Raw genomic sequence first — 21,610 nt, 5'->3', positions numbered from 1 at the left:
CACAGAGAACAGGCTACTGGAGCACTGCTATTGCAGATGTGAAGGTAGCCTTAGGCCTCTTGCACACAAAAGTTTTTTTTTCTGTTTATGTTCCATTCTTTGCGTTCTGTATACAGACCGTATACGGAACCATTCATTTCAATGTATCCGCAAAAAAACGGAAGGTACGCCATATGCCTTTCGTTTCCGTATTTCCATTTTTCCGTTCAAAGATAGAACATGTCCTATTATTGTCCGCATAACGGACAAGGACAGTACTGTTCTATCAGGGGCCAGCTGTTCCGTTCCGCAAAAAACGGAATGCACATTTTTTGCAGATCCGTTTTTTTGCAGACCACAAAATACTGAAAAAGTCATATGGTCGTGTGCAAGAGGCCTTAGTCTGAGACAGAATTTTACATCAGAATTGTAGTACTATTTTGGTTCTAAAATTAGGCCACATGCCCTTTATGAAATAAACATTAATAAGGAAGGTGCCCTACTGTGGATGCAAACAAACAAGTCTGACTAAACTCTCAAACTGGTGTTAAAATTGAGAATTTAGCCAATATATCCTTGATATCCTTTAGGATATATTGGCTAAATTCTCAATTTTAACACCAGTTTAAGGGTTTAGTCAGACTTATTAAAGGGAACCTGTCATCAACTTTATGCTGACGTCACTGAGGGCAGCATAAGTTAGTGACAGAAATGCTGATGTCAGCGGTGTGTCACTCATGAGCTAAAAGTAAGTGATTGCTGAGAACCAGCATCTTAATCATTACAGCCCAGGCCTTGAAAAGAGTCAAATCTACATGAGAAGAGTCCTGGTTAGGCTACTTTCACACTAGCGTTCGGAGCGGATCCGTCTGATGTTTCATCAGACGGATCCGCTCCGATAATGCAGACGTTTGCATCCGTTCAGAACGGATCCGTCTGCATTATTACTTAGAAAATTTTCTAAGTCTGAAAGTAGCCTGAGCGGATCCGTTCAGACTTTACATTGAAAGTCAATGGGGAACGGATCCGCTTGAAGATTGAGCCATATGATGTCATCTTCAAGCGGATCCGTCCCCATTGACTTACATTGTAAGTGTGGACGGATCCGCTCGCCTCCGCACGGCCAGGCGGACACCCGAACGCTGCAAGCAGCGTTCAGGTGTCCGCTCACTGAGCGGAGCGGAGGCTGAACGCTGGCAGGCGGATGCATTCTCAGTGGATCCGCCTCCACTGAGAATGCATTGGGGCCAGACGGATGCGTTCGGGGCCGCTTGTGAGCCCCTTCAAACGGAGCGCACGAGCGGACACCCGAACGCTAGTGTGAAAGTAGCCTTATTCCTAATCTCCTGCCCTCCCCATCCATCTGCTGATGACTGGCAGTTCTCTCCTAGAGAGAAAGGGAGAAAACTTGGTAGAAGACTGCCAATCATCAGCAGGTGGGCGGGAGAGCAGGAATTCATGAATAACCAGGACTCCTCAGGTGGCCAGGACTCTTTTCCAGGCCCAGTCTGCAATGATTGTGATGTTGGTTCTCGGCAACCACTTACTTTTAACTTATAAATGACAGATCGCTGAAATCAACTAACCTGTCTCTGCTTTATACTGCCGTTAGTATGGACAGCATAAAGTTGATGACAGGTTCTCTTTAATGTTTATTTCATATAGCTATTTACATCCACACATTTTTCTATCTTGTGTAGGATGTCTTTTTTGTGGTACTTGTGGTCCGCTGCAGGCATTTTTGCTGGGGATCGCCATTAGCAACGGGCCACAAGTGCAGGAGATCTGCTCCCCTGGGTATAGATGCACTAATGCATATGGAGTTGAGCACTTCCTGCCATTAGACACCACGCCATTTTTTGTAGATTGTATATACACATGCCCTTTGACATAACGTCAACGTTTTTCTAGTAACCCACACCTCCTTGTCGGGATAGGTACAGAAAATTTCTCTAATGCGTCATTCACACGTCAGTGTTTTAGGCTACATGCACACGACCGTATGTGTTTTGCGGTCCGCAAATTGTGGATCCGCAGAAAAAAACGGATGACGTTCAGTATGGCATCCGTTTTTTTGCGGATCCGTTTTTTTTGCGGATCCATTGTAATAATGCCTATCCTTGTCTACAAACTAGAAAAAAATAGGACATGCACTATTTTTTTTGCGGAGCAACGGAACGGACATATGGATGCGGAGAGCACACGGTGTGCTGTCCGCGTTTTTGGCAGACCCATTGAAATGAATGGGTCCGCATCCTATCTGCAAAAAAAACTGATCGGACACGGAAACAAAATACGTTCGTGTGCATGAGGCCTTAGTCAGTGATTTCCATCAGTGATTTTGAGACAAAATCAGGTGCGGCTCTAAACACAGAACAGGAGCAGATCTTTCCCTTAGGCTCCATTCAGACATCCGTAGTGCATTTCGGATCCGCAATACACAAGGCAGGCACCCCCATAGAAATGCCTATTCTTGTCCGCAATTACGGACAAGAATAGGGCATGCTCTATTTTCTTGTGGACCGGAAGATCGGGGCCGCGCTCTGGAAATGCGGATGCGGAGAACACATAGTGTGTTCTCTGCATCTCTTCCAGCCCCATAGAGAATGAATGGGTCCACACCTGTTACGGATAATTGCGGAACAGATGCGGATCCATTCTACAGACGTCTGAATGGAGCCTTAGGGCTCATTCACACGAACGTGTTCTGCCCATTGCCGTATTGCGGGCCCCATTTGCGGATCCACAATACACGGGCACCGTTCCGTGTGCATTCCGCATCATGGATGCAGACCCATTCACATCAATAGGTCCTCAAATCCGGAGATGCGGAACGGAAGCACGGAACAGAACACTACAGAAGCACTACGAAGTGCTTCCTGGGGTTCCGTTCCGTGCCTCCGAACCGCAAAAAGGTAGAACTTGCTCTATCCTTTTGCGGAACAGACGGATCGCGGACCCATTCAAGTGAATGGGTCCCCTATCGCCATGCAGCTGGGCCATGGTCGGTGACCGTGCATTGCGGACCGCAATTTGAGGTCCACAGTACGGGCATGGGCTTCAACAAGCTCTTATACATTATGTCTGTGGAGGCTCCAATCCTGGTTTTGGCTCACAAGCACTGATGGAAATCACTGACCAAACACTGACGTGTGAATGAGGTTTAAAGCAAGATTCGACAAATTGTGACACATTTTGGCACAATTTACAGCAGAATCTATGTGCATTCATATTAGTTAATGATGGCCATTGTTCTTTGCTGCACTTTGTTAAATTAAACTTTGCATCTTTTGGCTATAACTATCTTTTGTTTATCCGTAACCATTACGAGTTTGAGCCTTCTTAAATTGACAGTACCTGGTAAGAGTTTGTACCATTCTGTTTGCAGTGATGTTCGGTGGAGTTGAAGTGCTTGCATGTGATCTGTCCTACAATTGTTAGCCACAAGTATTTTATGAATTTGCAAAAAAATAATATATATCTTACATTTGGTCATAAAATAATCTGAAAATACCCATGGGTGTAAAGTGTTGGTAAACATGTTCTAAGTCTATTTTTAGATAATATATAGGACCTATTTTATTAATTTCTAAAAAGTACCATATGTTCATTGTTCTGGCAGTGAAAAGGTTTATAAATCACTGCAAAAGGTGCACCACAATGATATGCAACTGACAATACTGGCTAATCCCTCAGGCTGATGTTAAAACGGAGACTTTAGCCAATGTATTGCAGTCAGGAACACAACAGAGCCCTTTTGCACCACCGTCAAGGTATCTCAGTGTGGCATGGGTCCTACCACTAGACTACCTATGGTGTGTGAACACGGTCTGAATAGTGCTAAGGTCTAACTCACGGCTCATTTAGGCCACTTTATTTTAGTGATTTTTCAGTGAAAAGGTTTAACCTGAATTCAGATTAAATATTGCACTACCTAATTGTACCTAGATTTCCAGACGTATTGAAGGAAATCTGTCAGCCTGATTTTGAACTATTATCTACAGTAATAAATACAGGAGGTGTGTTTTTTCTGCTGCAGCTCTTCTGTATTATAGCTCAGGAAGTGTGTCCTTTCTGCTGCTGCTCTCTACCTATCACAAGTCAGGGTATGTGACCTTTCTGCTGCAGCTCTTCTGTATTATAGCTCAGGAAGTGTGTCCTTTCTGCTGCAGCTCTCTACCTATCACAAGTCAGGGTATGTGACCTTTCTGCTGCAGCTCTCTCCCTGTAACTATCACATCTTCTAATAGATATAGCCGGTGGCATTTGAAAGATGGAACTGAGCATGTGTGACCACCCCAGTAGGAGGACGTGCACATTGTTCTACAGATTAAACACCAGAGGGCACCATTATAATAAAGTAAAGGGACTATCTCACAACTGCAGCATATTTGTAACAGCAAATAAATTACAAAAATAACTACTGGCAGTTAATAGTTATTCATGCTGAGTTATATTAAAATAACTTGACTTGAAGGGTCAGACCATCCCTGATGAAGGAGCCCGACGGCTCAGAAACGCGTCGGATGAACTTTGATCTCTGGGAGCACCAGTAGTACTTTGCGGTGACGTCACACGCACAGAAAATCCTGGACGCCGAAACCATAGTCTGCTCCCTCGCACCACGCAGCTACCGGCCGGAGCAGTGTGAATGCTAGCAGGTGAGCAGTGAAGTTCTTGCCTCTCTTCACACCCCTCTACACACAGGAACGGGAACTGTGCAAATATTTAAAGAACTTAGACTATTTCTCCAGCCCACATCCAGAGAAAAGGTAATTATCATTGCGGTGATTAATTCATTGGATTGTCAATGATATCCATCTTTTACTAAATCGGAATATTCATCCAGCCACTGTATTTTATGTGTCACATTTCTACCTACCAGCGCCAGTGTAAGCTTTTACCGTAAGGTAAATCAACATTTAATCAATTTTGTACCCTGGGCGTCAGCAGCAAAGCCCATTATATACACTGTGCAGCGGACCTTCAACTATAGGTTGGTAGATTTTTTTGTATGGGAGCGCAGGAGTGTTTTTGATTTTCTCTAACATTTTTATATTAAAATAACATTTAATGGTGACACAACCAAATCTAGAAAAATGTGGATGAAATATTATTATGTTCTGTTTAAATTAAAGAATGCATTACATCCCCAGTATTATTTTGATTTACACATCTACTTTTATTGCTTTAGTCGTATTTCCAGTCATTTTGCCTGATTTTGTGAGCAGGAAGGGCCAAATTCTCCCATTAATGAGGATGCTATGTACAGAAAGTACTGTAGCTTCTGATAGATCAGAGATGTCAAATGTTGATCTATGTTATCCTAAGATGTCCTGGTGACTTCGCTGCTCCGTGACTTTCAGCATGTGCTGACGGGACACGTCTTTCACAAAATTGGACAGGTCTTTCAAATACTTGTTAACAGACGCCAAGAAGCTATGACATACTCCTCATGCCATCCTGAAAAACAGATTGATAAATTGTACCCACCGCAAACTGAAGGAATAACAATACAGTCTGTCCCGAAGCTCATAAACAATATCATTATTTCAAAAGGCGCTTCAAACACAGTACTATATGGCATGACCTTGAAAGAATTAGACATCTCGCATACCACAGACCGCTTTATAAAGTACAATAACTTCCTGGAATTCTTAAGGTAGTGCAGACGGAGCCTTGCAATTCCTGTTTTCTTTGCATTGTTTCCTGAATGGGAATATAATGAGTCTCGCTAACACTTGTAACCATGGTACTGATATACAACTCACATACCTGACAAAGATTCATTTATCGTCCAGGTTTTTTGGGCTTCCCCTGATTGCAACAACTGCGTCCTAGTGTTACAACACTGCATCACTGGTCATTTCATCAACGCAATGACTGGACCAGAGGAAATACACACTTCATGTAGAAGTGATATTATTTTTTTGTCCAAATTTATTGTTTGTCCAGAGAATGTTAATTGCTAGTGTTGGGCAAGCATGCTCGGCCGAACACTAGTTCGGCTCCAGCAATGCGATGCTCGGCACATCGCGGTGTTCGGCCGAATACCGCAATGTGCTTGAGCTCGATGCTCGAGTCTCCTCCTCGCACATTTGTTGGCTGCTAGGCAGCCAATAAATGTGCAGGTAAGTACTGCCATTCACTGTAATGGCATAGCCATGTTGGCTGCTGGCATTTCCAGTGATTGGCTGGCCGGAACGCGTCATAGGGTGCTATATAGCACCCGTTGACACGTGTTCGGCTCAGTATTAGTCAGGGAGAGCTGGAGAGCAGAAGGGAGAGATTGTGTAGGGAGTGAAATAGCAATATTTTAGTTTTTATATTTGCTTAAGACCCAAAAGTCCTTTTAAGGACTATTGTTTTGTGTGGCGGCAATATATATATATTTAGCACAACCTGCGCTAAATTACTAAAACCTGTTAGAGACCCAAAAGTCCTTTTAAGGACTATTGTGTGTGGCAGCAATATATATTTTTAGTGCAACCTGCACTAAATTGCTAAAACTTGTTAGAGACCCAAAAGTCCTTTAAAGGACTATAATTGTATCTGGCAGCAATATATATTTTTAGCGCAACCTGCGCTAAATAGCTTGCAATTGTTTGGCCGTTGCAGACAGCAACATTATCTGTGCTACATCTCCTGTGTAACATGTGCGCAGCCTAAAAATATCTGTGACATCCAGTGTACTTTTTCTATAGACGGTGTCCGCTCAGACAGTTACATTAACTGCGCTACATCTCCTGTATAACATTTACGCATCCGAAATATCAGTGACATTCAGTCAAATTGTTTTGCTGCTGGTGGTAGCGACATTACCTACGCTACATCTCCAGTATAACATTAGCGCATCCGAAATATCAGTGACATTCAGTGTAATTTTTTTCGCCGCTCGTGACAGCGAAATTATCTGCACTACATCTCCTGTGTAACATGTGCGCAGCCTAAAAATATCTGTGACATCCAGTGTACTTTTTCTGTAGACAGTCTCCTGTATAACGTTTGCCCATCCTAAATATCAGTGACATTCATTCAGTGTCATATTTTATTAGGCGGTGGTGACAGCAACATTACTTGCACTATACCTCCTGTTTATCGTGTGCGCATCCTAAAAATATCAGTGACATTCTGTGTACTTTATTTGCGCATACACTTACAAAACCTGCGCTACTGTACGTGTGACATACTTGCAAGAATATATACCAGTTAATATGCTGATGGTGCACACAGAGGCAGTGGTGAAACTGTGCCTGCTGCCAGAGCACAAGAAACACACTCATCTATGATACCCAGCTTCATGCCCCAGTTTGCAGGGCAGCGCAGGACACTACTCTCGAAGTCAGACCAGTGCGACCAGGTGGTCAGTTGGATTGCAGTAGATAATGCTTCCAGTCGGTTAAGCACCACCCTGTCTTCCACAAAGTCCAGTCTCAGTAGCCAAGAGTATGGTCAACAGAATCCTCACCCTGATACTACTTCCACCCACCATGGAGAGTCTTGGAAAACAAGTGATCCCACACACGGATATTCCGAGGAGCTGTTTTCATCGCCATTCCTTAATTTGGGCTTCTCGCCAAGCCCTCTTGAAGAGGGACATGAGGAGATCTTGTGCCCTGATTCCCAAACTCTGGAGCATTCACAGTCAGAAGAAGATGATGGTGGGGAACGGCAATTAGTGTTTCACGAGGTGGATGATGATTATGAGACACAGTTGCCAATAAGTCAGCCGCAATTAGTGTCTCAAGAGGCTCATGATGAGGGTTGAGACACAGTTGTCAATAACTGAGGTTGCTGTTAGATCAACAAGTCAGGAGGATGGCCAGAGTGAGGAAGTGGAAGAGAAGGTGCTGGACGATGAAGTCACTGACCCAACCTGGGAAAGTGGCAAGCCGAGAGAGTAAAGCAGTACAGAGGGGGAGGGATCCACAGCACCCCACCCCACTGGAAGAGGCAGTTGGGTGGCAAAAGGGAGAAGGCGGGCCACACCAAACAGGCCTGCAACTAATCCCCGAAGCACCCCTTCGCGGCAATCTAGGTGTTCCGCAGTCTGGCGCTTTTTTGAGGAAAGTGCGGACGATTTGCAACCTGTGCCATATGCTGTAAACACTGTGAACACTAGCAACCTCACCACCACCAGCATGATCCGCCACATGGCATCAAAGCACCCTAATAGGTGGGCCGAACGCCTGGGTCCACAACCAGTGTCTGCGGGTCACACCACTGCCTCCTCTTCCCCTGTGTTACGTGCTGGCCAATCCCCTGTCCAAGACACAGGCCCGCATGCCTCCCACCATGCACCTGGACCTTTGCAAGACCTAGTGTTGATCGCGAATATTCGAATAGCGAATTTTTATCGTGAATATCGCCACTTCAAAAATGTGCAATTTTTTTTAATATAGTGCTATATATTTGTTAGATCAAATATTCAGCATTTTTTTCCATCTGAACACATGATACCTCTCTGCTTCTTGCTTCTGGGCCAATGAGAAGGAAGCAATGTCAAGTTCACAACAATACTTAGTGCACCAATCAGTAATCTGTAGTCAGACCTGCTAAAATGTGAAGTTGCACGTGAACGTTGTGGAGGCCGGGAGCGAGTCGTACCCTGGGATGGCACAGGTGCTACCGACGCCAAGGATTGCGGGCCCTACTTCCATCAGGGGTTCCGCCACCACCTATTTTAGTGGCTGCAACTTCCCCTTCTCCTCCTCCGCCTCCTCCTCCTATTCCACTTGCACCTCTGAATTATCATCTTGCAGCACCAGTAAGCCAGGACCATCTTTAATATAGAATGGACCCTGGGCAAGAATTTACTTGGGCCCCCTGGATCCCGCTTTCCCACACCCTAGCATGCAATCACGCCCTTCACCACAATATACACGCGCACGCAATTTCAGTCACTTTTGCATGATAAAAAACTGAATGGTTCCCAGATTCGAACCCGGACTTCTTCACTGAAGTTCGGGTTTGGGTTCAGTGTTCTGTAGATTTTATTATTTTCCATTACAACATGGTTATAAATTATAATGAAAAATAATAGCATTCTTTAATACAGAATGCTAAGTAAAATGTCCATTGAGGGTTAAAAAATAATAAGGATTAACTTATATTTGATGACTAGATTTGCGTTATGCGAAATTCTATACTATTGATTAACTGCCTGACTAAATAGAACGCTTAAAATAAAATTTTATTAAATACTATTTATTAAAAACTTGTGGCTCTCCACTAGATTTACAAAAACAGGTTCAATGTGAGAAGGCGGTGTTTGTCCACAAATTATAAGGACACAGCAATCATCTCACTGTTATCTCTCACACATTAGTATATAGTTGTCCACTGTGGGAGATGTGTGCCAATATTGTTAATTTACAGTGTCAGTGTATATCAACACACAATGTATCACTTTCCCTTTAAAGTGGTGTCTATAAGATACAATGGGATGTTGTCCCAGGATCACTCATTCATATGCAAGCGCTATTGTTTTATGTGCAAAATTTGGCCACCAGCACCATACATTATTAGATCCCTGGTCACATCCTGGATGTATGGTGCTGGTGGCCAGATTTCACACTTTCATCTTCTTTCTTGCAAAAGGACCTTCGATGACATCATCGCGCTCACCACGTGCTCGCACACATACCATGCCTAGCCCACGTGTTCAACCTAGTGGTTCAGCGGTTTCTCAAAACCTACCCCAATTTGACTGAGCTACTGGTGAAGGTGCGCCGCATGTGTGCCCATCGACAGCTTCCACCGGTCTGGCAATGCTGCAGCATTGCTTGCAATTGCCAGCTCAGCGACTGTTGTGCGACATGAGCACGCGCTGGACCTCGACGTTCCACATGTTGGCCAGGCTTTGTCAGCAGCAGAAAGCAGTAGTGGAATACCAGCAGCAACATGGTCGTCACCTTTCCAGTCAGCTTCCGCTCTTCACAAGCGATGAGTGGGCATTGATGTCTGACCTCTGTGAGGTTTTACGCAACTTTGAGGAATCAACACAGATGGTGAGCGTCGATAACGCTATTATCAGCGTAACCATCCCACTTCTGTGTCTACTGAAGCGCTCGCTGCTCACAATGAAGGAGGACGCTTTGCATGTGGAAGAGGTGGAAATGGGGGAAGAAAGTACGTAGGGTGATAGCCAGACCACCCTCCATTCGTCTTCTCAGCGTGAATTGGATGATGATGAGGAGGAGGAGCAGGAGACGGTTGCCTCCTGCTACAGAGGGTAGTACCCACAGCAGGTTTATTCCATCTGTTTAGCGTGGATGGGCTGAAGAGGAGGAAGAGGATGAGGAGATTGAGAGTCATCCTCCTGATGAGGACAGCGAAGTCTTGTCTGTTGGGACTCTGGCACACATGGCTGACTTTATGTTAGGCTGCCTTTCCCTTGACCCTCACTTTATATGCATTTTGGCCAACACCGATTACTGGTTGTTAACCTTTCTCGACCCCCACTACAAAGAGAACTTCTCATCTCTCATTCCTGTGGTGGAGAGGATTAGCAAAATAGTGCAATACCAGAAGGTCCTTGTGGAAAAATTGCTCCTAAAATTTCCAGCAGACAACACTGGATGCAGAGTACATAGTTCCTTGGCCAACCGAGGAGGGGAGGCGAGGGTAACAGACAGCAGTTCCAACAGAGGCAGGGCAACACTCTCCAAAGCCTGGGACAGTTTTATGACATCCCGCCAGCACCCTCAACCTGATGCACGGCCAGGTGTCACAAGAAAGGAAAAATTTTGGAAGATGGTGAAGGAGTACGTAGCAGACCGTGTCAGCTTCCTCAGTGATCCCTGTGGGACTTACAACTATTGGGTGTCCAAGCTGGACACGTGGCCCGAACTGGCACTCTACGCCTTTGAGGTGCTGGCCTGCCTCGCCGCCAGCATTTTGGCAGAGCGTGTACTTAATTCTATTGGGGGCATAATAACTGATAAGTGCATCCGCCTGCCAACTGAAAGTGCTGACCGGTTGACTCTTATAAAAATGAACAAGGCCTGGATTGCCCCTGACTTCTCTACTCCACCAGAGGAAAGCAGCTGAACATAAAGGCACTCTAAATGTGTCTTTTATTGTGTATTGTATTCCAATGCAACCCTTCCACCACTAAAAAGGGTATACGGTTCAATCTCCCTTTTCTCGTCCTCCTCCTCCTCCATCATATCAACATGCCTATTAGGCTGCCCTAGCTCCTAATGTTTTAGAGGGTCAGCTCAGCAGCAGGCCCTCACCCATAATGTTTTAGAGCAGGGATCAGCAACCTCCGGCACTCCAGATGTTCTGAAACTACAACTCCCAGAGTGCTCCATTCACTTCTATGGGAGTTGTGAGAACAACCGAGCATGTTTGCATGCTGGAAGTTGTAGTTTCACAGCAGCTGGAGTTGCTGTTTTAGAGGGTCACCAGCAGGTCCTCACCGATAATATTTTTGAGGGTCACCAGCAGGCCCTCAACCATAATGTTTTTAAGGGTTTAGCTAAGCAGCAGGCCCTCAACCATAATGTTTTACAGGGTCAGCTCGGCAGCAGCCCCTTGGCCACAGAATGTTTTAGATGGTCAGCTCGGCAGCAGGCCCTCGCCCACAAAATGTTTTAGAAGCTCAGCTCGGCAGCAGCCCCTTGCCCACAAATTTGTTTAGATAATCAGCTTGGCAGCAAGCCCTCACCCACAAAATTATTTAGATGAGCAGCTTGGCAGCAGGCCCTCGCCTACAAAATTTTTAGATGGTCAGCTCAGCAGCAGGCCCTCGCCCACAAATGTTTTTAGATGGTCAGCTCGGCAGCAGGCCCTTGCCCACAAAATGTTTTAGATGGTTAGCTCTGCAGCAGGCCCTCGCCCACAAAATTTTTTAGATGGTTAGCTCGGCAGCAGGCACTCGCCCACAAAATTTCTTAGATGGTCAGCTCAGCAGCAGGCCCTCGCCCACAAATTTTTTAGATGTTCAGCTCGGCAGCAGGCCCTCACCCACAAAACTTTTTAGTTGGTCATCTCGTCAGCAGGCCCTCACCCACAAAATTTTTTAGATGGTCATCTCAGCCGCAGGCCCTTGCTCCTAATGTTTTTGAGGGTCACCAGCAGGCCATCAATCATAATTTTTCAACGGCATGTAATAAAGGGTGTATTGGAGTGCCGGTTCCTTGTAATTTTTGGCAGCCCTCTAACTTAGTGCATAGGCTTTATGAGTGTAGGAGTACCACTACCTAAACAATTGTACCCCAATGTGAATGAGGCCCTCCTTTATGTGATATACAGGTTGTATAAGAGTGCCTCTTCCTTGTAATTTTTGGCAGCACTTGCACTTTATATACATGTACATATACAGGAAAGAATGTTTCCTAACAATTTTTTTCCTCTAAAATCGATTTTATCTTCGGTTTTGTGCGTATTATTGTCAGTCTGTAAAAGTCGCGTACTACTCGGACAACATGGTTCCCACATGGTTCCCAGCAGCGACCTAGGAGTCTAAAATGCATCCAGACATCCTCCCCATGCTGTTCCCAAACCATTTCAGTGGTGTTTTCATCAATTTCTGACCTTTTCATATGAACCAGACACCCTCCCCTCTTCAGAGCAGGGGGTGCCTGGTTTAATGCTCGGGTTCTCCCATTGACTTCCATTGTGCTTGAGTGCTCGGTAGAGCACCCGAGCATCCTGAGTTGTTCTACTCGAGCACCCGAGCACTTTGGTGCTCGACCAACACTATTGATTGTAAGATAATGCCAAGTCACGTGTATCTACTAAAACAACCTTAATCCCTGAAGAACGTAACCAATTTAGGACTTAAGGACACAAAGAACCTTTTGTTTTTACCTCACCACATTCCACCAGTCTTTTGTTTTTTGCAAGATTAGATGTATATTTTATGACATATACTTTCTGACATGTATTTAATAAAGATTGTTAAATATATATGCATATATAGGGGGGAATTTTTTGAAGTCAGTTTTGCTTGAGTCTGTGTTGGAGTACTTTGTCCCACATGTATCAAATGTCTCTTGTTACTTGATAAATTTGGCTTGTCCTTAGACCTAACACTTCTGTCTAGAGAAGCTACTCCAGTTTTCCTACTCCACCCTCCTCCTGGAGGGAGATTGCTACTTTTTCTGCAACATTTTAAAAAAGTCGCAATAATAAATCTGGAGTGAAACACATTAACCACACCCACTTTTCCACCCACATTGCAAAACTAGAGTGAGTGGTGTAAAAATGCAAAAAGTTGCAAAATTTTGTGCATGTCAGTGTAATAAGTCGCAAGTTTTTGCGCAAGCGCTTACATTTTTCACGATCGAATGCAAAAAAGTCCTATTTTGTGACTTTTTGATGCCAGAATTCTGGAGTGAAGGTATGATAAATCAGGGCCATAATGTTATATATGTTATCTGCATAGCCCTAGCAGCCATGGCAATCACATTGTCAAGTATGAAGGAGGACTAAATAAAAAGAGATGCGTCGTTTTAAAAGGCAGTATCTAAGGGGTGAAATGCTTGGGATAGAAGTTTTTGTTAGTACGGAAAGAAAAATCAGCATACGAACAGCATGGATATTGTGGCTAGATAGCACCTCAGCATTTCCAAGATGACTATTAGTGAGCAGCACATAGCAGTTTCTAACTTCTTTTTCTGCCTAATAGAAATATCAGGATGATCCTTTCATTTTCCAAAAGAGCTCTAAAAAATAAAATCTCATTGGTTACTATTAGAGATGTGCAAAGTTTGACAACAAATTTGATTTGTTACGAATTAATTCATCATGAATCGCTATGTTAAAACCCCATTCAATCTATCAATCAATGGGATCGTTTTTACAGCAGTTAAAACGGTAATACGCTACTGCAATATGGCCTTTTGGGTTTAAAAAAGAAATCACTCACCTCATCCACTTGCTCGCGCAGAGGCAGGCCGCTCCTCTCTTGTTTGAAAAAGACCTTCCGAAGGACCTGACGTCATCACACTCAGCACAGTTCCTTCAGCAGGTCTTTTTCAATCAACAGAGGAGCGGACTGCCTCTGCGTGAGCAAGTGGATGAGGGGAGTATTTTTATGTTCTTTCTAAAAGGCTACTTTCACACTAGCGTTCGGGGCTCCGCTTGTGAGCTCCGTTTGAAGGCTCTCACAAGCGGCCCCCGAACGCATCCGTACTGCCCCAATGCATTCTGATTGGATGCGGATCCGCTCAGAATGCATCAGTCTGGCAGCGTTCAGCCTCCGCTCAGCAAGCGGACACCCGAACGCTGCTTGCAGCGTTCGGGTGTCCGCCTGGCCGTGCGGAGGCAAACGGATCCGTCCAGACTTACAATGTAAGTCAATGGGGACGGATCCGTTTGAAGTCGACACAATATGGCTCAATCTTCAAACGGATCCAGGGGCGTAGCTATAGGGGGTGCAGAGGTAGCAGTCGCTACCGGGCCCAGGAGTCTGAGGGGCCCAAAGACTCTTGTGCCACATAAGAAGACACCGGTATTATATCAATAATTTGGCATGGAGGGGGGGGGGTGCCGTTTAAATTTTTGCCTGAGGCAGTACGAAGGCTACGTGCTTCCCTGCTCCTGGCCACAAAGCACTGATGGAAGGGGGGCCCAAGCTACACTCTTGCACCAGGGCCCATGAGCCTTTAGCTACACCACTGAACGGATCCGTCCCCCATTGACTTTCAATGTAAAGTCTGGACGGATCCGTCTGAACAACTTTCACACTTAGAATTTTTTCTAAACTATAATGCAGACCGATCCGTTCTGAACGGATCCAAACGTCTGCATTATAGGAGCGGATCCGTCTGTGCAGACACCAGATGGACCCGCTCTGAACGCAAGTGTGAAAGTAGCCTTAAGACAACTCCAGCTGCCATTTTAGGAAATGGAAATTTGATTTAGTTTAGAATCAATTTTTTCCTAAAATGTGGACTGAATTCCACTTCGGATGCTTCGCTTTACTCAACACAAGTTGCTATGGATAACTGAACTAGTTTAACTTTACAAGAGTTTTGATATATCCCAATCCCCCCAATGAGTTTCCAAAACTCTATATTATGAAATATGTATAGTAGGTAAGACTTACCACACTTACTGTGTTTAAATGTGTGGTTTGTTTGACAGGCCACTGTGAATGCCAGGAGGAGCCCAAGGTCTGGGAGAATGAAGTTGCCTCATGGTGGTACCAGGGTAGAGGCATCAAGAAGGTAATTGGAAGTTGAGTTAACAGGAAGGGTGCAGAGTGTGGCTATGACTTTGTGCACAGTAAACAGTAAGGCCCCTTTCACACGGGCGAGTATTCCGCGCGGATGCGATGCGTGAGGTGAACGCATTGCACCCGCACTGAATACCGACCCATTCATTTCTATGGGGCTGTTCACATGAGCGGTGATTTTCACGCATCACTTATGCGTTGCGTGAAAATCGCAGCATGCTCTATATTCTGCGTTTTTCACGCAACGCAGGCCCCATAAGAAGTGAATGGGGTTGGGTGAAAATCGCAAGCATCCGCAAGCAAGTGCGGATGCGGTGCGATTTTCACGCACGGTTGCTAGGAGACGATCGGGATGGAGACCCGATCTTTATTATTTTCCCTTATAACATGGTTATAAGGGAAAATAATAGCATTCTGAATACAGAATGCATAGTAAAACAGCGCTGGAGGACTTAAAAAATAAATAAAAAAATTTAACTCACCTTAGTCCACTTCATCGCGATGCCGACATCTCCTTCTGTCTCCTTTGTTGAATAGGACCTGTGGTGAGCATTAATTACAGGAACAGGACCTTTGATGACGTCACTCCGGTCATCACATGGTACGTCACATGATCTTTTACCATGGTGATGGATCATGTGATGACCGGAGTGACGTCATCAAAGGTCCTGTTCCTGTAATTAATGCTCACCACAGGTCCTGTTCAACAAAGGAGACAGAAGGAGATGACGGGCTACGCGATCAAGTGGACTAAGGTGAGTTAAATTATTTTTTATTTTTTTTTAACCCCTCCAGCGCTGTTTTACTATGCATTCTGTATTCAGAATGCTATTATTTTCCCTTATAACCATGTTATAAGGGAAAATAATGCAATCTACAGAACACCGATCCCAAGCCCGAACTTCTGTGAAGAAGTTCCGGTTTGGGTACCAAACATGTGCGATTTTTCTCACGCGAGTGCAAAACGCATTACAATGTTTTGCACTCACGCGGAAAAATTGCGGGTGTTCCCGCAACGCACCCGCACATTTTCCCGCAACGCCCGTGTGAAAGAGGCCTAAGAGAGACCTGTGCAGGTGCTTTAGCAGAAGCAGACCTGACCCAGCCCTTGTGAAAGGAGATTGTGGGAATAAGAAACTCATGGACAGTAAGGAGAGGACATCTGTCTTAGGCCTCATGCACACAACCGTGCCTTTTTTTTGGGTCGCAAACCGCAGATCTGCAAAAAACGGAAGCCGTCCGTGTGCCTTCCGCAATTTTTGCCTATTCTTGTCCGCAAAAAGGACAAGAATGGGACAGGCTATATATTTTTTGCAGGGCCACGGAACAGTGCAACGGATGCGGACAGCACACGGAGTGCTGTCCGCATTTTTTGCGGCCCCATTAAAGTAAATGGGTCCGCTGCAAAATATGCGGATCGGATGTGGACCACAAAAACGGTAGTGTGCATGAGGCCTTAGGCTACTTTCACACTGGCGTTTTACGGATCTGTTTAAAACGGATCCGTCACAAAAATGAAATAACGGAGGCAAACGGAAACCATTTAAACAGATCCGTTCAAATTGATACATCTGTAAAGCGGATCCGTGTGTCACGTTTGTTTTCGTTTTGGCGGATCCGTTTTTAAGGAGGAAGTGTGTCTCAAAGTGTACACCCACTTTTACAGTGTATTTAAGCAGGGAAACCTCCATTTAGGCTCTTTGTGTTTTGGGACCATGTTGCCTGCACACATTTACGTCTGCGATTTAAGGTTACTAACCCTGAAAGCGAGATGGAGAAGACGTGCCCAAGAAAGAAGAAGTCCACCCAATAACTTCCAAACAGATGACCAGAGGCGTTTTTTCCATCCTGTATTTGGAGCTTCGGGTGCATCCAGAATTTTTTTTCTACTATATGCGCATGACTGTCGAGGTATGACCAGCTACTGCAGCGCATATCTACACGAATCGAAAGACAGGATACCCGCTTCAGAAGGGCAATTTCTCCTGCAGAGCGGCTAATGGTGACAATAAGGGAAGGATTGTCCTAATGTTTTTTTGGTACAGCCGTGTATATGATTTTTAAAAATATTTATTTATATTTTTTCTTTTTTTCACAGGTTTCTTGCTACGGGAGAAAGTCTGTCATCGTTGCATTGCCAGTATCGGATGTGAATTTTGATGATCTCCAGTATAGTCCGCGATACTTGTCGTGCTTTGTGGGAGGTATTACATGAGAATTACATCCCACATCCAACTACAGAACAGTGGTTTCAGATTGCAGACAAGTTCCTGGAAATCTGCCATTTCCCTAATTGTAAAAATTTGTGTAAAAGGTAAAAGATTAATGCATATAAAAAAATTAACATAAGAATAAAAATAAACACACAATTTAAAACAATAGCAGCTATCATTAGGTATAAATGGTATATATGGCACATCAAACCCTATATTCATATAAAACGCATGTCCAAGCGGATAGACACATATTCACACCTAAGGTGCATATACACGTGCAGAAGTCGCAAAAAAGACAAATATCTGTAATTTCCATAGTATCTATAAGGTTCTACATATAACAATTCAGGACAATAAGGAAAATTATGAACATAATACACAGTATAATGTGTCCAGACCAGTACGTAGATGCAGAGGGGGAGATTGTGAGGTGTGATTATTTGTCTATTCGCTTGGACATGCGTTTTATATGAATATAGGGTTTGATGTGCCATATATGTAGTAAGGCTGAAGCTCAGCCTGTGTTTGTGGGAGGGGCGAAGGAGGTCTATTTAGCGCCGCCTCGCTCTCCCATCATGGACGCCGCGCTCTACTGTGACGTCCCATTACTTCCGCTTTCGGGTTCGCACGCTGCCGCTCTACCCTCGCTGCCGCTTCGTACCTGCCGCCGCTCTGAAGGTTACCACACCGATTCGATCCTCTCTCCTCCGGTAAGCTAAGCGGCGCCTTGAGCTGCTCCCCGTCTTGGGAGCCTCGGCGCCGTTCTTCCTGCGCTTCCAGCTACAACCAGCTAGCCGCACATGTTCTCGCAAGACTGGGCCCCGACTCTCCTGCACTGGTCTCCTGGGCAACGCTGGACGCTCAGGTCACCACTTGCTTCCTGTTTGTTCGAGTTTCACATGCTCCATCTGCGCACTGGCCTGTCAGTTCACATGTTCACAATTTGAACTCAGGCCTTCACTCCATCCAGACACTGCATTATATTTTAAACAATACCATGTGCTTAAACCACCTAGGCTTGCTGTAATATCATAAAGTCCGGCTACCCCTCTGAGGTCGGTTTGGCAACCACTGCATTCAATTCACAGAACACATGTCATGCACTCTTGCCTGTATCACATGTCTGTCCCCCAGGAGCAATCACTGATTCATCATTTTCTCAGGGGGTCGTCCCATGCTTGGTGTAGGCAACGGACGGACATGTGGCACAGGCCGATCTCCTGGCAGACTTGGGGTCGGCCCGGCGCCTCACATAGAAAAAAAAATATATATATATATATATTTTTCGTTTGTTCTGTCACACGGTAGATTCATGTCTTTGTTATTGCCCTCACACACCAGGTCCATCCAGTCTGCCTCGCAGCAGGTTCATGTCATTCCATATTTTCCCGACGCGCATTAGGGTCATCTGATCGTCCGTCTACCGTGCGGCAGATTCACCTCATAATTTACTGAGACGCTTGGGGTTGTCCTGTCGTTTCTCTGCCGCGCAGCAGATTCATGTGATTTTCCAGAGACGCATCGATCTTATCCGTTTACTTGTCTGCCACAGATTCATGTGATTTTTTCCTGACACGCATCAGGTTTTCATCCGGTCAATTGTCTGCCACGCAGCAGATTCATGTCATTTTTCCTGACACGCATCAGGTTTTCATCCGGTCAATTGTCTGCCACGCAGCAGATTCATGTCATTTTTCCTGACACGTAACAGGTTTTCATTCGGTCAATTGTCTGCAACTCAGCAGATTCATGTCATTTTTTCCTGACACGCATCAGGTTTCATCCGGTCATTGTATGCCACACTGCAGATTCATGCCATTTTTATTGTCCTGATACGCATCAGGTTTTTATCCAGCCATTTGCATGCCACGCAGCAGATTCATGTCATTTCATTTTTTCCTGACACGCATCAGGTTCATTCGATCTTTTGTCGGCCACACAGCAGTTCATGTTTTTATTTCCTGACACGCATCAGGTTCATTTACCGCCCTGACCACGCATCAGGGACAGGTTTTTCTTCATGCACTAGCCACGCAGCTAGTTCACGAGCGCTCGACCACCTGACACGCATCAGGTCATTCGTTTCGCTCTCTGGCCTCACATGTATCAGGAGCGGTTAAGTTCCTTGACATCGCGGGCTCCCGCTCCCTGATCCACGTCAGATTCTACTTTATCTCCAGCATCTCTCAAGCCTCACCCCATGTTTTCCAGGGTCATCCCAGAGGTCTGTCTGGTTCAAATTTTGCTTAGGTGATTTCCTCCAGGTACCAGTTTCAGGTCCCTTTCCATCCAGGTCATTCCAGTTCTACGTTTCATATGCCAAGTACAGGTAAGTTCGGTTTTCACTTCCTCGTCCTTTAGGATCTGTCCGGAATCATGTATGTTGCCTTTCTTTCAGGTCATCCAGGTCAGCTCGTCAGGTGGGTCAGCCCTTTACCCCTCTTCTTGGTGACGGTTGTCTGTCACACTTCGGTGTTTATTGGCAGAGGGTTCCACAGGTTCACTCGTTGGTGTCAGGTGGCCCTACCACCCTCCTTACTTTCCGTCATTTATTCCACAGCACGATGTCCCATGCGTCCGATATTGCCGAGACTCGCTCCATTCCGGAATCACCCAGCTCGGCCCATGGAAGCGAGCTTTCGTTCAGGCAGTGGACCATTCCAAAACTAATGACCGAGCTAACTAGGAGAGGCATCCGCTATCCTGCCTCGGCTCGCAAAGCAGAGTTGTATCGACTACTTACTGCTGAGCCCGAGCCTATCTTAGCTGCGGACGAGCAAGTGTCCCTGTCCACGATCCAGACAGCGCTGGCCCAGCTTCCCTCAACTATCAACACTCTTGCCAGTTCAGTGTCTGACATCCAGGCCAGGTTGCTGGTTGTGGAGACCAGGCCGTCAATTTTGAACATTCCTACCTCTCCGGTTCCAGGCCCCTCCGCCACTCAGGCCCCAACCCCAGGTAGGGCTTCCAGCTCCTTCACCATTGCCCCATCACACTTCGTTCCTGATAATATCCGGAAGGACATTTTGGCAGGTAAAGACATAAACCTGGCTTCCATACTCATTTCCACCCACGATTCCAACGAAAACAAGACCATTGCATGCGGAGACGTGTCAGTGGTTCTTAAATCCAGAGATGCCCGGCTGCACAAAAAACTCTCCATTCCAGAGTTTGTGCTGGCGTTCAGCCTATTCCGGGATATCCTATGCTCTGCCCAACCACACCGTAGGGAGGAACTCGACACCTACCTTTACAGGGTCACTGATTTGGGACACAAGTATGGAGGTCATGCTTTTTATGACTACCATCGCTCGTTCTCTGCCAAAGCCGCTGCTGCTCTGTCCCAATTCCAGCACATCACGGATTGGTCCACACTAGACATGGAGCTGTTCTGCAGGCATTTTGCGGGACTCAAAGCACCCACCTGTGCCACCTGTCAGTCCATCTCGCATTCCTCCGACTGGTGTCCCAATTCAGGATCTCTGGCCCAAGGTAGAACCTCTGCCATCCCTTCCGGTTCTTCAAGTTCAGGGCAGAACGTCGACAAATGGGGCAGGCCCATAGTGTTTTTAGGCAGAACTCACTGTTTCAGGGCCCATCCCCAGTCGTCTTGTCCGCAAAGATCCTCCAAACATCTATGACTAGCTGGAGTCAACATCGATCTGCTGGCCGCCCTCCTTTTGCATCATCACGACCCTACATTCGTGCAGTTTTTGATTTCTGGGTTTTCACAGGGGCTCCACATAGGGCTAGTTTCCTCCCCGCAGACAACATGGGAAGGCTCCAATCTCCGTTCCGCCTTGGCAGATCCAGAATTAGTGGACTCCCTCATCCAGTCCGAGATCAGCAAGGGTTTTCTCCTGGGTCCATTCGCAGTTCCCCCCTTTGACATCTGGAGGGTCAACCCCATTGGTCTGGTCACGAAAAAAAAATTCTAATAAAAAAAGTCGGATATTCGACCTTTCTGCTCCTCATGCTTCCAGCACACCTAGCTTAAATTCGCTTATCCCTTCTGAGGACTTCTCCATGCAGTACTCTTCCTTGGATGAAGCCATTCGGTTGATTCTCCAGCTGGGATCAGGCATCTCCCTCTTCGTCCCTCCGTGGGACCACAATTCACCCACAGTCTTTTCCGACGCAGCAGCTTCAAAAGGGTTTGCAGCCATATTTAACACCCACTGGTTCGCGGGTCCTTGGCCGCCTCAGATTTCTTCCGTTCAGTGTT

At 45.7% G+C, this 21,610-nt stretch overlaps 1 long non-coding RNA gene across 1 annotated transcript; it reads left to right on the top strand.

Moving 5' to 3' along the window:
- The first annotated feature begins 1,434 nt into the window (after window positions 1–1,434).
- On the top strand, window positions 1,435–18,176 carry LOC121000730. Its single transcript, XR_005778886.1, has 3 exons — window positions 1,435–1,629; window positions 8,473–8,480; window positions 18,166–18,176. It is a non-coding gene; the product is annotated as an uncharacterized LOC121000730 (long non-coding RNA).
- Window positions 18,177–21,610: the final 3,434 nt, after the last annotated feature.

Source organism: Bufo bufo, chromosome 5 (assembly GCF_905171765.1).
Source record: "Bufo bufo chromosome 5, aBufBuf1.1, whole genome shotgun sequence".
Taxonomy (NCBI): Eukaryota; Metazoa; Chordata; class Amphibia; order Anura; family Bufonidae; genus Bufo; species Bufo bufo.
The sequence above is the reverse complement of the archived record's forward strand: the minus strand, read 5'-3'. Positions and strand labels throughout refer to the sequence as shown.